The sequence below is a fragment of the Pseudonaja textilis genome, chromosome 3 (genome assembly GCF_049901715.1).
Source record: "Pseudonaja textilis isolate UNSWEBS1 chromosome 3, rPseTex1.2, whole genome shotgun sequence".
In the NCBI taxonomy this organism is placed as follows: Eukaryota; Metazoa; Chordata; class Lepidosauria; order Squamata; family Elapidae; genus Pseudonaja; species Pseudonaja textilis.
This window is the reverse complement of record NC_141992.1, coordinates 42,447,426-42,463,205: the sequence shown is the minus strand read 5'-3', so window position 1 is coordinate 42,463,205 and position 15,780 is coordinate 42,447,426. Positions and strand designations below refer to the sequence as shown.

The following is a 15,780-nucleotide window of genomic DNA, read 5'->3' as shown; positions in this document are numbered from 1 at the left end:
TATCAATTAATTCATATAATGGGCAGAAAAGGCAATTCCAAATATGTATCTTACTATGGTCCCAGAAAACAAGTAAGTGTCCACCAAAGACCATCTATGAAGAATCAAGAATGTAGCAGACCCAAACAACGTTACATTATTGAATGTAATCTTTCACTCAATAATTCTTCACAGTAAAGAATTATTTGCAATTATTTGCAAAATAAGAACAGACACCAGATTATAATTACTAATAAAATAATATTACTAGCTGTCCCCAAATTGCTTTGGATAGCATATAAATTATTGCATAAATAACTTAGACCCAAGCACTTTCTATTAAACTTCTAATTACATTTGCCTGAAATTATTGTTCTTTCTGCCAGATCAGAAGAAGAAGCTGCCAAATTTGTTTCAAATTAAGATTGGCATAAGAAATTTTAAGATTTATTTTAAGTATACATATCTGCCAAACCATTGTTGACTGTACTAGGTGTTTTCTAGTTTATCAGAGAAACAATATGTAATTTGCTTTGAAATTAATATAGAATATTAACTAAAAGGTGATCTGTATCTCGCTTGAGATGAAAATTAATTTTATGCTTCTAATATGTATGTTAGAATGGAAGCTATATCGAACTAAGTATCTGATGCATTCATGTGAACCTCTATGAAATTAAGCCACATTACACATTGTAGCTCACTAAACAAAGAAAATGAATGACACAATGAAGAGAACAGAAGAAATTGCCTTGAAGGCCAGGAAGACAGCTGTCAAGTAAAAGAGGCCTGAGTCTAGAGCAGGAGATGTTCTTAGTAAACATCTCAAATGCCCCTCACACTAGTTTTCACCAAAATGAAGGGAGGATGGGGAGAAGTGCATTCATACTTTCAAGATTCTTTTACTATTGTTTTACAATCAAGTAGTATTGAACCTGACACACAGCAAGGAATTTAACAAAGAACCTAACTTTATTTTACAGGTGGTTCTTTGATAAAGACCACATTTTCAGCAACTGATCAAATTTGTGAGGCACTGAATGAGTGGCACAATGATAGAAACCTAAAAGAGTTCTATCTATTGCAAAGTCCCTGTAGGTATGTGATAACTATCTCTGTGCTCTACACCTGGCTTGTGATTTTGATGGTGCAGAAACCTGCCATCACATGGTCACTATTTGTGATTTTGTTTGCTGGCTCTCGACAAATAAAGTCAATGGGAAAGCCAGCAGGAAGTGGTCTGGCAACCATGCGATACTCTTGCTTAATAATCTGTGATGATTTGCTTAATGAAGGCAACCATGCTTGCTGAAATTGCCATTTCTAGGCGGTGCAGTCAAATGACATCAAACTTTACAATGTTGTTAGTGATGGGAATTCTAGTCCCAATTGCTGTTGTTAATCAAGGACTACTTGTATATTTGATTACTTCTTGAAGAGAGAAATCTAATTTATATCCTGCTGGATCTATCACTGATGACTTCTGCAAAGTGAATTTAAAATATATAAAAGTATTTATATAAGGATCTAATTTTCTAATCTCTGGTCTACTTTCAGTAAATTGATTCACAAACACTGAAGTAATACAAGGAAGAAAATTTAGTTTTTGACTATTGCAACACTATGAAATACGGTAAAATAAATTGATTAAATAAAAACAAGCACCAAATCTGGTATTTAAACAATATGCAGCTAGAAAAGATTTTTGAAATTTTGGTACCCTAGGATCTGCAATGAAAGAGGTCTACTGTATCCCTGATGTGTGTGTGTGTGTATGTGTATATGTGTTGGGGGGGGGGAACAGCTAGACAATAGAAAAAAATCAGCAAACAAAATTATGTAGAGTATATTTCTCCTTTACTGATACAAGAGCCTTCTACCAATAATCAATAAACAATAATATTTCATGAAATAAGTCTGTCTAAATTCAGATTAATAAGATTCATTAAGCCATATTTTAGTATGATCACACAAGAATCCCAACAAGCATTTCTGGTTTCATATCTGAACTTAACATTTAGATCATTCAAAATAATTGGCTCCTTTCATTGTCCTGTCCTTTCAAAGATGGGAGGAGTTTATCTCTTCTGAGACAACTATTATTGCTCATGTAAGGGCTGCTTGCACCATCTGTGTGAGACTCCATAATGAAATCAAAGTCTTAAATTCAAGAAGTACTTCATCTAGATTATAGCAGTAAACTATATAAAAGAAACTGTTGCTGAAGCATGCCTGAAGTTTATCTATGTAACAGAATTGAAGAAGTTAACTCCAGAGATCTAGTATTTATAACATTCTGAAGCAATCTAGAAGCTTCATTCTGTATGCCAATCTCTGGGACTGTTTTGCATGCTCCTTTTTCCTCTTATTTGGCCTTTGAGCCAATGTCTCACCTTATACAGCATAACCTAATTTATTACATGTAAGAATTCTTAAGGCAGTTTAATACATGCTCCCACATAAAATCCATTAAACACAATGGAATTTATTTCAGAATAGGACTCTGTTACAAGGCTTATAACACAGACTCAGATCATGAAATTCTTGGTTCTCTAGAAAACTTCATTTTTACTATTCTCCAACAGAATATTCTCACCAATAAAAAGGTGTAAACAGTTAAATTGAATTGTGGAAACTTGGCACAGTTCTTTTCTGTGCTCCTAATCATTTTGTTCTGTTGAGGAGTCCTCTGCTTCTGCCCCCTCACCCACCTCTTCCATGGAGATATTCATAACTCATTATATTTACAGCTATTGACAGTTATACCTAGCAACCATTTCTGTACATCAAATAGTTATCGGTTTCAAGCTACGTTCTTTCAAAGCCAATTTAGCTTCTATTTAGTTTTACCACATGCCTGTTTCTTTTAAAGGGCATCCCACTTCTCTTTTAAAGCTTATGATAAAGATAACTAGTGAGAAGTGACATGTGCCATTTTCAAATATGAAACCCAAAGCTTCTATGGTCTAGAAGTATTCATATTCTAAAATAAAGTAGAAACCTGGCAATAGTAAACTGAGAACTGAGAAACTAAGAGCATAGATGCTCCACTTGATTTTCACCAAAAAGCTAAGAATTATAGATTGGATGTTGACATTGAGGCTCATGTATATTTAATTCTATGGAAGAATTCTACTTTAAAAACAAGTTGAAAAATACTATTGGAGGAAATAATGGGTGGGATCTGGAAGTTACTTTAAATCAATTACTTTGTAATAATAATTGTAAGGATTCTCTTTGACTTATGATTAACATTCATTTGCCTAATTCATAATAATGGCACTAGTATTAAATAGTGGAAATTAATTAGAACACCAGGAAGCAGCTTATGAAGTAGCCACACAGGACCTTAAAAAACTTCCTTAAAGTTGCCTCATAGATAGCATAGATATAATACTTGTACACAATGGTGCTAAAGGTTTTATAGTAAAAGTGCATTATTGCCCCAGGAATATAGATGTTTCTACAGAGATCTGAAGTCAACCTTCAAACCCTTCTCTAATTGTTATTATGCTGTAAAGTTTCAGTCACCAAGGGAAAACTCATTAAATATCTGGCCTTAATCATACAAATATAATTAATTTCAGTTACGTTTAAATGAAATTGTACTGATTTCATTGTCTTTAAATTGTCTTTATTTCAACTCTACCCACTTTTTAGAATATGGCTCCAGAGTGGCTAAGCAAAGGCACACAACTTCAGTATGAAAAAAAGTTGTACAGTTCTAAACTAGAAACTTCTAAGACTATGGAGTCAGATTGAAAGGACTATACATTTTATTTTAAATTTGAAGATTTACAAGATTTTAAAAGTAGTTTTTCTTGCATAATAAATCCTCTCAAGGATATTCCAACAATGTGGCTTGAAGGAAGAATATGAAGCATTAGCAGATAAGTAGGCTAACAGCTATAAACAAATTAATAGTTTCAACAAATTATGATGGCTCATTTTATTTTAACTTTTTCAACTATAAAATGTATTAGTCAGTAAGAATTGGAAGCCTGTTCTTAAACAGCATAATATAATCACATAATCATTTTAAAAAGATAAACTTTTGTATATTCATGTACCTTACCTCATCTGTTTTTGATGGCATTAAAGACTAGCAAATCTTATTTTATAGCAGAAGTGATGTGATAACAGTATCAGAAATTGTCTTCAGACTCCATAGCCTGTTTGGGCACCAGATTCAGGGTACTGCTGAAAAATGAAGGAAAAAGGAAGTTACTTGGAACCTGGAACCAAAGACATAGCATTTAAAATAATTTTTACAAACTGCAAATTAGAACCAAATTTCAAATCAATTGATAATTTTATTTGTAAAGTCTTGAAAGCTTTTAAAAATGTCTTTTTTCAAAGGGCCAAGATTCTTTGAAATATGGCACCAGAATAGGAATGGGATTTACAAATGGTCTCAACTACTCTCCAGCTAATTTTAACTATTGCAAGGGTGAATGTTGCAAGATGGAGGTTTTTTACTGCAATTTAACCCATAGATCCTTCCTTAAGAGATCCCAAGTTAGTCAGCACTATCCGCTACATCCTGGAGGATAGCTATCAAATTTGGGCAGTATTGGTACAAAACTACTGCAATGCACAAGACATTCTTCTTTGGAAACAGTCTTGATGCATTTTGTAATATTTTCTTTGCTTGTAAAAACCACAGTAGTTCAGGTACAGGTAGAGGTAGTTCTCAACTTATGACCTTTAAAGACAGTTCAAAGTTAACAACAGCCTTGGAAAAAGTGACTTATGACCTGTACTCCCATTTATGACCATCATACCATCACCACGATCCCATGACTGCAATTCAGAAGCTTAGCAGCAACTGAATTGCAACTGATTTAGAGCCATGGTGACACAGTGGTTAGAGTGCAGTATTGCAGGCTAATTTAGCTTACTGCCAGGAATACAATCCTCACCGGCTCAAGGTTGATTCAGTTTACATCCTTCCGAAGTTGGTAATATGAGGCCCCAGATTGTTGGGGACAATATGATGATTCTGTAAACTGCTTAGAGAGGGTTGTAAAGCACTATGAAGCAGTATATAAGTCTAAGTGCCATTGCTATTGATCTATGACTGGTTGCAGCATTCTGCGATCATGATTCTGATTTGCAATCATTTTTTTGTACAATTTCCAGCAAAAAAAAAAAAAAGACAGCAAAATAGTCCATAGAAGCTAGTTTAACAGCTGGGTAATTTGCATAACAACCTCCTTAAAGATTGTTGTAAATAAGGCCTAACTCAACTTAAAGCCATAATGACTTATGATGGAAATTTCTGTCCCAATTGTGATTGTAACTCAAGAACTACTTGTAGGTTTTGGAGGGAAAAAAAACTACAAAACTGTTAAGCTTCAAAACTAGTGTTCATTAATAATTGTTTTGGTATAAGCCCGTGATGGCGAACCTATGCCACATGTGCCACAGGTGGCACGTAGAGCCCTCTCTTCAGGCTCACAAGCGGTCGGCCCAACTTAGCTCCACTGCGCACGTGCGCCTCCCAGCTGATTTTTCGGTCTAGATCACACTGCTTTCCCTGTCCCATTTGCAAAAACAATGGCCAAACCGTTTAACTTTTTGTCCCACTGGCTGGCCCTGCCCCGCCCTTTCTACCTCTCCCACCTCCAGAGTCACACACACTGCCAAATGGTTCTTTGTCTGCTCTCTGGTTCCCGCTCCTTGCTTCTTGTCATCGCGGCCACTTGCTTGCCTGCCCTGACTCCTTGCTTAACTTCTGTGGTCTGCATAATTTTTGGTAAGTTACCCAGGCCCAGCCCCAGCTGCTCCCACTCCTGGCCAGCTTGTTGTCGGTGCCGTCGGTGGCCGCATGGAGCCCTGGGACATCTGCCCCCTTGCCAGCCAGGAGCATTGCCACCAGTCACTCCCCTGTGCCCGTATGCCTGCCTCGCGCCTCCAGCGGCTTTCAACAATTCACATGGGCTGGGGGGGGGAAGGCAGGTATGCTGGCTGGATGCTGCCCGAGCGCGATTCTGGCAGAGGAGAAGTGGGTATCCCTACAGCCCTTGCCCGCTCATGCCGCCGCCACGGCCACCAGGAAAGGCTGGTGGTCTGCAGGACACCCATGTTAGCAACAGGGGTAATAAACAGGGAGGGATGGTACTGTGTGAAAGATCGCTGCATCAGAGCCCTTCCCAGGTGTCCCCTGGCTTGCGAGGGGAAGGCGCGGGTGCTTGCCTCCCCTCCCACTGTGCTTCTCTTCCTCCTTGCCACAAGTGCTTGCATGCCCAGTGGGAAGGAGGCAGCTTGGCGAGGGCCAACGAGCGCTTTGCAGCTCCTGAGGGGGAGGGGTCGAGCCTCCCCTTTGCAACATCTTCAGGTATCACTGGCAGCCACTTCCTGCAGCTCAGGAGTTCTGCGCTTTTCCCACTGCTGCTCAGCCTCCTCAATGTGCAGAGGCAAGAGGCAGCAGCCATGATGCAATTTTGCTAGGGAGACTGCAGGGGAAAAAATCACCCCTGTCCTGCTTGGCCCCATCTCCGCCTGCCCGCGTGTCTCATTTAAAGCTCTCATTTTGCTTAGCTCCGAAACAAAAAAAATCCTGATCAGCGGGATTTCTATCTCGAAGCAGGAGAGAAAGCCACAGTCACCTGAAGCGGCTCCCCTTGAGTGTGGAAAAAGGTAGTGATTTAATCCCCTTTACCCTCTGAAAGCCCTTTCTACCCTCCTGCCTTGTCTCTCAGAGCCTCTTCTCTGCGTACAGGAGCTGCATTCTCGCAATTGGCTAGCCCTGCAGTCGAAGGGAAAAGCGAGGAGGAAGCAGCTGGGGGGAAAGTTGGAGAGACCGGAGGAGCGTCCCCCGTCCTAGCCACCTGGGGCTTTCTGCAATTGCTCCCCTTTGTGGGGGCGGAGCCCAACATCTTTTCTCTCGTCCGGCAGTTGTGGCTAAGGAAGCGCTGCCACTGGATACTTTAACACCCATTGCAATCCAAAGCTTGGCTTCCTGCTCTCAGTCTCCCTCTGTCACAGGGGTCAGTTCAGGAATCGTGTGGGGAGGGCTACAGAAGGCTTTGCCCTTCTCCCCTCTGGGTTCATCTCCAGGCAACAGTGTGTATAGCCAGAGAACTGGGAGAGGAATAGAGAGAGAAAGAGAGACGGGGGGGAGAAAGGGAGAAAGAGGGATAAAGGGGAACAGAGAGAGAAAGGGAGAAAGAGGGAGGCGGGATAGAGGGAGAAAGGGAGATGTATGAAAAGGGAGAGAGATGAAAGAAAGAGAAAAAGAGAAGAAGGAGAGAAATAGAGGGAGAAAGAGAGAAGGAGAAAGAGATGTAAGAAAAAGAGGGAGAAAGACAGAGATAGAGTGGGAGAGGGAGAGATGAGATGTTGCTTCTTATGGGAAAGGGGAGTTATCTAAGGAAGAACCCCCTCCTCACTTTACCACACCGAAAAGGGGAGAGGGGATATCTTTGTTAGTATTTGAATAAGATGAAATCCACTATTTGTACCTAGTGTGGCTGTACTTTATTTCCAGCTTTTTCAACCTCAGCTGCTTTGCGTGGCACAGCTGCGGTTGAAAAAGAAGAGGATTTTCAAATGCTGCACACCTGTACACAGTGCTTGTCAGCTGTCCAGGCGGCACAGCTGATTTCTTGCAAACACTGTGCACACGCACACAGCGCTCATCAGGCATGGCCATGCACACAGCACACGGCCGTGTGCAAAACGTGCACTCACCGAACTGGTTGTAATACCGGTTGGATCCCACCCTCGCATGTTGGCACTTCACAATAAATAAGTGGGTTTTGGGTTGCAGTTTGAGCACTCGGTGCTGAAAAGGTTTGCCATCACTGGTATAAGCTATAACAGATACGTGGTAAAAATATTCCAGGAACAGGAATTTGCCTAATATGAAACTTAATGGTATAATACCTTTCAAAGTAATAGTGAAATTGGGGATACAAAAAGAAAAAAATAATTTCAGCATATTTACTGAGTCTACTCAGGTATGCAAAACTATATCGGTTTGAAAATTTGAAAGATCTCTCCTCAAACCTCCCCAAAATACCTGACAATGATTTGAATGTAGTCATCATTTGTGAGAAAAGGAGTAGTAATTAGAATTCTCACATTTCAATTCCTGAACATATTGTCTCAGACTACAGAATGTTATACAACATTGTTTAAGTACAGAATAGTTTTCATCTTGAAAGGGAAGGAGGAGTCCTACTATCTCATTGATTTATTTATAAAAGTTTAAATAATTATAATTATTTATTAAAATATTTATATTTTGGTTTTATTATCAATGCTAGTGAGTATCCTTTAAAATTAACACTGATAAATTGCTTTAAACAGTAATTCAAAATTTGGTGAAATATAAGCCTTACTACTAATCACAGTTAGGGCTAATGCAGAATTAAAATTAACACTGGCGACCACAATTACGACTGCCCATCCAACTTCCTTTGTTTAGTTCACATCAAATGAAGGCTGCTACTTCTTTAGGTTCCTCTTTTGGTCTTTGAATGCTTGGACAGAGCAACAGTGGGAAGGAGAAAAAGGGCGTTGGTACTTACCTGAACGCCCGTTCTCTTTGAGCTGTGAAGAGCATCCAGTAGTGGGATGTGAGGCGAGGGCGTAGGATGTCAGTCTCTGCATGTCTAGGCTGGGCTTAATTTGTGGAACGCTTCTCCTCCTCCACGGTACTCCTCCCCAGCGTTCCCCAGTTTTAGCAAAGATGAGAGAAATAACCGCCCTCGTCCTCAATGCCCTAACAACTCGGTGGCCGAAACAGGACCCCACCAGATGGAAAAAAAGGGTGGGGCTGGATACTCTTCACAGCTCAAAGAGAATGGGCGTGTCAGGTAAGTACCAATGCCCTTTCTCCCATGAGCTGTTCAGAGCATCCAGGAGTGGGACATACCAAAGCTTGGCCTGTCCTACGGGACGGACTCTGTCTGGCCTGGAATCTCCTCCTGGTCCCTGTAGACCCGTTGCAGAACTCTTCTGCCAAAGGAGGCCTCAGCGGATGCAAACACATCTATTTTATAATGCCTAATGAATGGCGATGGAGGCCCAGGTTGCGGCTCGACAAATTTCAGTTATTGGTGCCTGTGTGGCCCACGCTGCCGATGTTGCGGTGCTCCTTGCTGAATGAGCTGTTATTCCCCTGGGCACCTGCAGGGATTGAGTCTGATACGTTTTCGCTATCGTGGCCCATAGCCAACGGCCTACTGTAGAAGGTGAGACCATGCATCCCTGAGTGTTGTGCTGAAAAGACACAAATAAGGCCTCCATTTTTCTGAAAGCTGCTGTGCGGTTGATATATATTTGCAATGCTCGCCTCACATCAAGCCTATACCATTGTAATTCCAACCCTTGGGATGGCCTGGGACAAAAATTAGGAAGTATCAGCTCTTGTGCCCTATGAAAGACCGAGTTAATTTGGGGTATAAATGTAGGATCAGGACAAAGGACCACCCAGTCAGAATGGAAAACACAAAGATCTTGTCTGACAGACAAAGCTGCAATCTCCGAAATACGACGAGCAGAAGTGATCGCTACAAGGGAAACTACTTTATACATCAGAAATTGGAAACTTGACGATTTCAAGGGTTCGAAAGGGCCCTTAGCGCGACGAGGACCTTGTTAAGGTCCCAGGTGGGATAACGGCGTACCGCTGGAGGGCATAAATTTGTGGCTCCTTGAAGGAAACTTCCTATGTGTGGATGATGGGAAAGAGATAGTAGACCTTCACAAGAACTGACGCCAAGGCTGCCACCTGTCTTTTCAACATATTAGGTGATAATCCCTTGTCAAGTCACTCTTGCAAGAACTCTAGAATTTGAGCCACAGATGGAGAGATGGGATCAATTTGAGACTCAGTACACCATTTGCAGAAACTGGACCATGTGGCATTGTAAGTGCAAGTTGTTGAGGGGCATCTGGTGGCTTGGGTAGTGGCGATAACTCTGTTGAAAAACTTTTCGCTCTTCAGACAACTCCGCTCAACCTCCAGACGCTCAGGTGAAACCATTGAGGGTCCGGATGTTGAAGGGGTCCCTGGGTTAGCGAAACCCTGACTAGCGGAATTCTCCATGGTGTTGATACAGATAGACTGCAGAGGTCTGCAAACCATGGCCACCTGAGCCAGTAAGGAGCTACTAGAAGTAGTTCTGCCCTCTCGTATAGCAGTTTCTGGATGACCTTGGGAACCAGTGGAAGTGGTGGGAATGCATACAGAAGTCCTGGGGGGCAATGACAGTGGAGGAATTGAAGTTCTCCGCTCCTTGCGAGGGGTACCTGGAAAAAAAATCTCAGGAGCTGAGCGTTGAAAGGGGAAGCGAACAGGTCCACCACCGGCTGTCCAAACGTCCTCTTGAAACAGGGTCAGATGGAGGCACCACTCCGACTGATCGATCGTGGCCCTGCTCAGCCAGTCTGCCTGTGTATTTGACAGACCCGAAATGTGCTCTGCTCTGATGGAAAGTAGGTTGCTCTCCGCCCAAAGACACAAGCGCTCCACTTCTCGCATGTGATGTTTTGACTGTGTGCCCCTGTTTGTTTATGTGAGCTTTGGCTGTTACGTTGTTGGTCAATATTAGTATGTGCTGATTGCATACCTGTGGAAGGAAGCTGCGGAGAGCCAGGTGTACTGCTTGAAGCTCCAGCCAGTTTATGCTGCACGACTGTTCTATGGCGGACCAGCGGCCTTGGGTTGTGAGCAATTGAATGTGCGCTCCCCATCCAAACAGGCTGGCATCAGTGGTGATGGTAAGTCTGTGTGGTTCTTTGAAGAGGCAGCCTCTGTTGATCACTGGTCTGGTCCACTAGAAGAGAGATATGAGGACCTTTGATGGTACCCTGACCTTGTATTTGGAGTTGCTTCAGCCGGAGCGCTGGTACGGGAGCAGGAACCACTGGAGGGATCTAGTATGGAGCTGGGCCCAAGGGATGATAGAGATACATGAGATCATCTTGCCTAACAATTTTGATAGTTCCGCTAGGGACACCCTCTTAAGACCCCTGATCTCCTGATTAATTGCTGAATGCTATTTAGTCTATCTAGTGATAGGTAAACTTTGCCTTCCACCGTATCTATGACAGCCCCCAGATGGGTTAACCGAATCAATGGTGTTAAATGACTCTTTTTTCAATTTATTGAGAATCCATGTTGTTGTAGGGATTGTAATGTGTTCTGAGTATCTTTGACTGCTTGACGAGCAGAAGATGACAAAATTAAGATGTCACCAAGATAACACTGGAGTTGTACGGGGATATCACGGAGATGAGCAGCTAGCGCTGCGAGAACCTTCGTGAAAGTCCTGGGGGCAGAAGCTAGTCCAAAAGGAAGGGCCACATATTCAAAATGGTGGTTATTATAACAGAATCTCAGAAATTTATAGTGAGAAGGCCAGTAGCAATATGTAGGTACACCTCCGTCAGGTCTATGGACGTGAGGACGTCACCCTTTCTGATGCCAAGTGAGATAGATTGCAGGGTGTGCATTTTAAACTTGCAATATACTAAGAAACGGTTGAGACGTTTCAGATCCAATATTGCTCTCCACCTCCCCCCCCCCAACTTTTGGGAACAACAAAAAGATGTGAATAGAAACCTCACCCTCATTGGTTGGTGGCTACTGGCTGGATGGCTCATATGTCCAGTAGGTGTTGGATAGCTGTTTCCATGAGATTACGTTTAACCGGGTCTCTGGAGAGAGGGTATGACATGAAAAAATCTGGGGGAGTGGATTGAAACTCCAGCGCAAGGCCAAATCTAATCGTGTCTCTGACCCAGGAATCAGAGGTTGAGAAGTCCCATTGGTCTGAGAATAATTTAAGGCATCCGCCAATGGGAGTCGGGTCCAGGGAGTTATCTTGGACGCCGAAAGGACCTGTTTCCTGCTCCCTGAAAGGAACTCTTGGATTGACCACCCCTTCTGCTCCTATCCCCGAAGTCGGACCTGTCTGGCTGCTGCCCTGGTCTGAATGATGGGGGTCTCTGGTATCTGGGTGAAAAAGATCCCTGGTAAAAGGGCCAAAAGGATCCCCTCCGAAAGGACTGAGGGTTTCTAGAATCTGACTTCCAAAAAAGGGAAGGAAGAATTTTCTTTTTGTTTCGGGTTTCAATTAGTAGAGGATCAAGGGAAGGGTCAAACAGTCTCTCTCCCACAATTGGGGATGAAGCCAGCTTGCATTTGTACTTAAAGTCCGCTTGCCAATGTTTTAACCATAGTAAGCGTCGCGCTGTGACATGTGAAGTAATGGCCCTGGCTGAAAACTTGACTACATGATAAGTTGCGTCAGCTACTACCTTGGGAGTATTCAATAATTTTGAGAAATCAGGGGCCAAATTGAAATATTTCCTGTCATATCCAGTGGGGGCTGGGTACACCGCTGCAGAGGCCCACTGTTTCTGTACCAGGTCCGAAAACATGGGAGGAACTGGGATCACCTCTGCTTCAACTACTGGTTGGTTGAAAATTAGATCCCCTGGTCCCTCTTCCGAAGGAGTTGGAGTGATAGAAGAGGTCGACTTGTTTAGGCGTGCAATATTTTTTGCCTTAAACAAGAGAGATCTGAAAAGTTGTGGGCGGAATAAGCCTGTAAAAACAGGTTGGTCAAGAACAAGGCCCTCATCCTCAGACATTCCCCTTTCTAAGGGGTCTGCTTCTGACAGGGGCTCGCTGTCATGTATTGATCCTGATTCAATCTCTTCCATTTGATCAATTTGATCCACTTCTTCCTCCTCCTCCTCAGTCGGCCCTTGGAGGGGGACCTCCCCTTGTAAATGTACCTGGGTATAGTGCTGGTCTGACCTGGTCAATGACCTCAGCGACTGGGAATCATGATTGGCCATCACAGGATATTCCCTAGTCATAACTGCGTGTTGAAGACCTGCTACGATTCCCTGGCGGATTGCCAGCTCCATCCAGGCCTTCATCCTCTCTGGAACTTCCTCTGTAAGAATGTCGTCCTGATGAAGCCCGGCAGCTGTCGGAGTGAATGTAGCTTTGGGAGCCCTTCACGTGGTCGGTGTCCCAGATACTTGGGCCTGTTGGCCTTGGGGAGCCAAGCTGCGCCTGGATGAGAGGGAGAGATCTAGGGGAGGAGGAGGGTGGGAAGAGGTAGACGGACCTGGACTGGAGGAGGCGAAGTCCTGCGAGACCTTGTGCGCCTCCCGTGTGCACTTATCTGTTTTTGTAAAGTTTTATGGCGCCTGATGGCATCCCTTTCTGAAGTTTTAGAATTCCCTTTAGCCTGCTTAGGTTTATGCTGAGATTTGGCTTTGACCTTCAAGATGAGGTCTGAGAGCTGCTACCGTCTGCCATTTCGATTGAAGTTGGAATTGCAGTATGCTTGTTATACAATGCAATACTGTGAAGACGGTTGGCATGCCCAGGAGCCTGATCTGAGGACAAACCGGTTGCCCTGATGTTTTTATTGCCCCCTTTCCTCTTTTTTTTCTTTGAACAATACCTATCTATAATGAGTCATATCTCAGTAAAAATATTTTATTGATATTAAAATATTATACCAAAGAGAAAATATTATTATTATTATTATTATTATTATTATTATTATTATTGTTGTTGTTGTTGTTGTTGTTTTGTTGTTGTTGTTTTGTTGTTGTTGTTGTATTATATATCCACTTATATATATATATGACATTATGTATATGAATATTAATTAAGTGGCACGCTATTATGTGCTGAGAAGCCAAACAGCCAAATTGAGAACGCCCAGGTTGATAAGGTAGAGGCCTTCAACAGCTTCCCTACATAGGCGGACACAGGCCTAGGTGCTCGCTATTGTGCCCCTGGGTTGATTGGGCTGTGAGGGTTAAGCCAACAATTTAACTGTAAGAATAGCCTTGAATGTAGAAAAAAACCAAGAGGAGGGTATAATGCTCCCCAGTGTTCCTGAAGGGAACCTCTGCTCGGAACAGAGTTACCTCACACAGCACGAAATGGAATACAGGTGTGCAGCCACGAGGTCTTGTAAGAAAAGATGGCCTCCGGCCGTTAATCTTTTGGCGTGCTCCCCAGCACCAAACACCCGCTGTATTAAGGAATAGCCTCCGATGGCTTTTCCTATAAGGCTAAACGGTAGAGGAAGGGTGGAAGGCACTAAGCATTTGAATCCTCCACCCCAAGTGGCATTCAGAGGGGGAAGGAAAGCGATACGACTCTGTTGGGATCAAAGAGCTCACGCCGCTGTTCGGGTAAAGAAACTCTGCGGCAATCTGTCGGAATGGCAGGGGTAGAAAGATCGGTTGTGGGGAGGGGGCGTGGAGCACTGCCGAAGCATCCCGCCACTTTGGGGTGTGGATTGGCACTTCCCTCTGTAATGCGAGCCAACGTCGAGAGATCACAGTGTGATTAGAAGGCTAAAGGATTCTAAAGACAAGCTGATTAACTTTCAAACCTGCTAGCAAGGAAAGAATTTTTCCTGTTTCGGTCAAGGAAGAATCATAAGCACTGCCTATCTCTCACGAGGCTGAGCCAAAACTGGGGAACGCTGGGGAGGAGTACCGTGGAGGAGGAGGAGCATTCCATAAATTAAGCCCAGCCTAGACATGCAGAGGCTGAAGCACCTACCACTACTGGATGCTCTGGATAGCTCATGGGAGAATCTAGGAAATCCTATGGATCATCAACTTGTCCTGCCAAGTTTTAGACCACTGAAGTCACTAATTCTTGAGTAGACCTGCAAGTGTTTCCAAAAAATTGAAAGGAAGATGCAAAAAGTATTATTTTTATTCTGAAAAGTTAATCAAACTGATTTTAACAATCTTTACAACATTCTAAATTACTGTAGAACAACAAACACTTTTTTGTATAACTGGTTTGCTCATAAAGTAATCAAGTTTGGTATACTAAATTTATGGTTTATGTTTGATTCATAAAGTTAAATTCAGTTCAAAAATAACTTCCTCAAAATATAAGAAATTGTAATTGTCAGATTATAAAAACACAGAAATAAACAGTCACCCACCCTATTTATAAGCCTTTCAGTCCTTTGAACTTAGTAAGATTTGCAGGAACATATTTACCTTTCTATGAAATTAAAAAACAAACCTATAAACAAAGCAAGCACAGAATCCATTTCTCATGAAAATGGCAATGCATTCCTAGAGGGGAAAAATGAAAATTTATATCTACTGCTTGATCTTAATATAGGTCTGTTCCCAATTCTATGTAAAAAAAAAATTTGTGTTGCATATACACATAGATAATGTATAGACACAGACGCAACAATTTCAAATTGCAATAAACTGATTTTTGAAAGCTATGTACAAAGGAATACCATGGGAATAAATCACTAGACAAAAGTAACTTGAGCATAAAGAACTAAATCTTTGGATCTCAGCCAAAATATATAGTCTGATTTATGGGTTTTGTTCCAGCTCCCCCCCAAATATTTTGCAATCAATCTATCCACAATATCAACAGCATTTTAGTTACCCTTTGCCAAATAAAATAATAATGAGATTTCTGTTTTATTTTTATTTTTGTAAATTTTATTTGAGTTTTCACAAAGAGAATAAAAATACAAATAAAACATCTTTTTTGAAAGTAGCGTAATCCCGGGTTACATTTCTTCGTACAGACACAAATTCAAGTTCATGCTCATTTTTATATTCTATTCCATATCTTATTGCTATTTTACATTTTCTGCATAGCTTCTCCCCTCTTTTAATTTTCTCAATTTTAATTATCTCAATTCAAATCATTGTATTTATATTTTTTGTCTGTCCTGTTTCAATTATCTATTATGTTTTCTCATTAAACAAAATTTCTCCTGTAGTTACTGATTGGAGTATGATGCCTTTATA

General features: G+C 41.9%; 1 long non-coding RNA gene across 11 annotated transcripts in view; it reads right to left on the bottom strand.

Moving 5' to 3' along the window:
* Positions 1 to 15,780, bottom strand: part of LOC113444293 (uncharacterized) — a 58,297-nt gene that overhangs the window by 34,465 nt on the left and 8,052 nt on the right. For 9 of the 11 annotated variants that reach the window (XR_015742803.1, XR_015742800.1, XR_015742804.1 and 6 more), the window contains exon 3: positions 4,055 to 4,179. This is a non-coding gene — a long non-coding RNA (uncharacterized LOC113444293). The remainder of the gene's footprint in view (positions 1 to 4,054; positions 4,180 to 15,780) is intronic. The other 2 variants (XR_015742799.1, XR_015742798.1) reach the window with 1 other exon arrangement.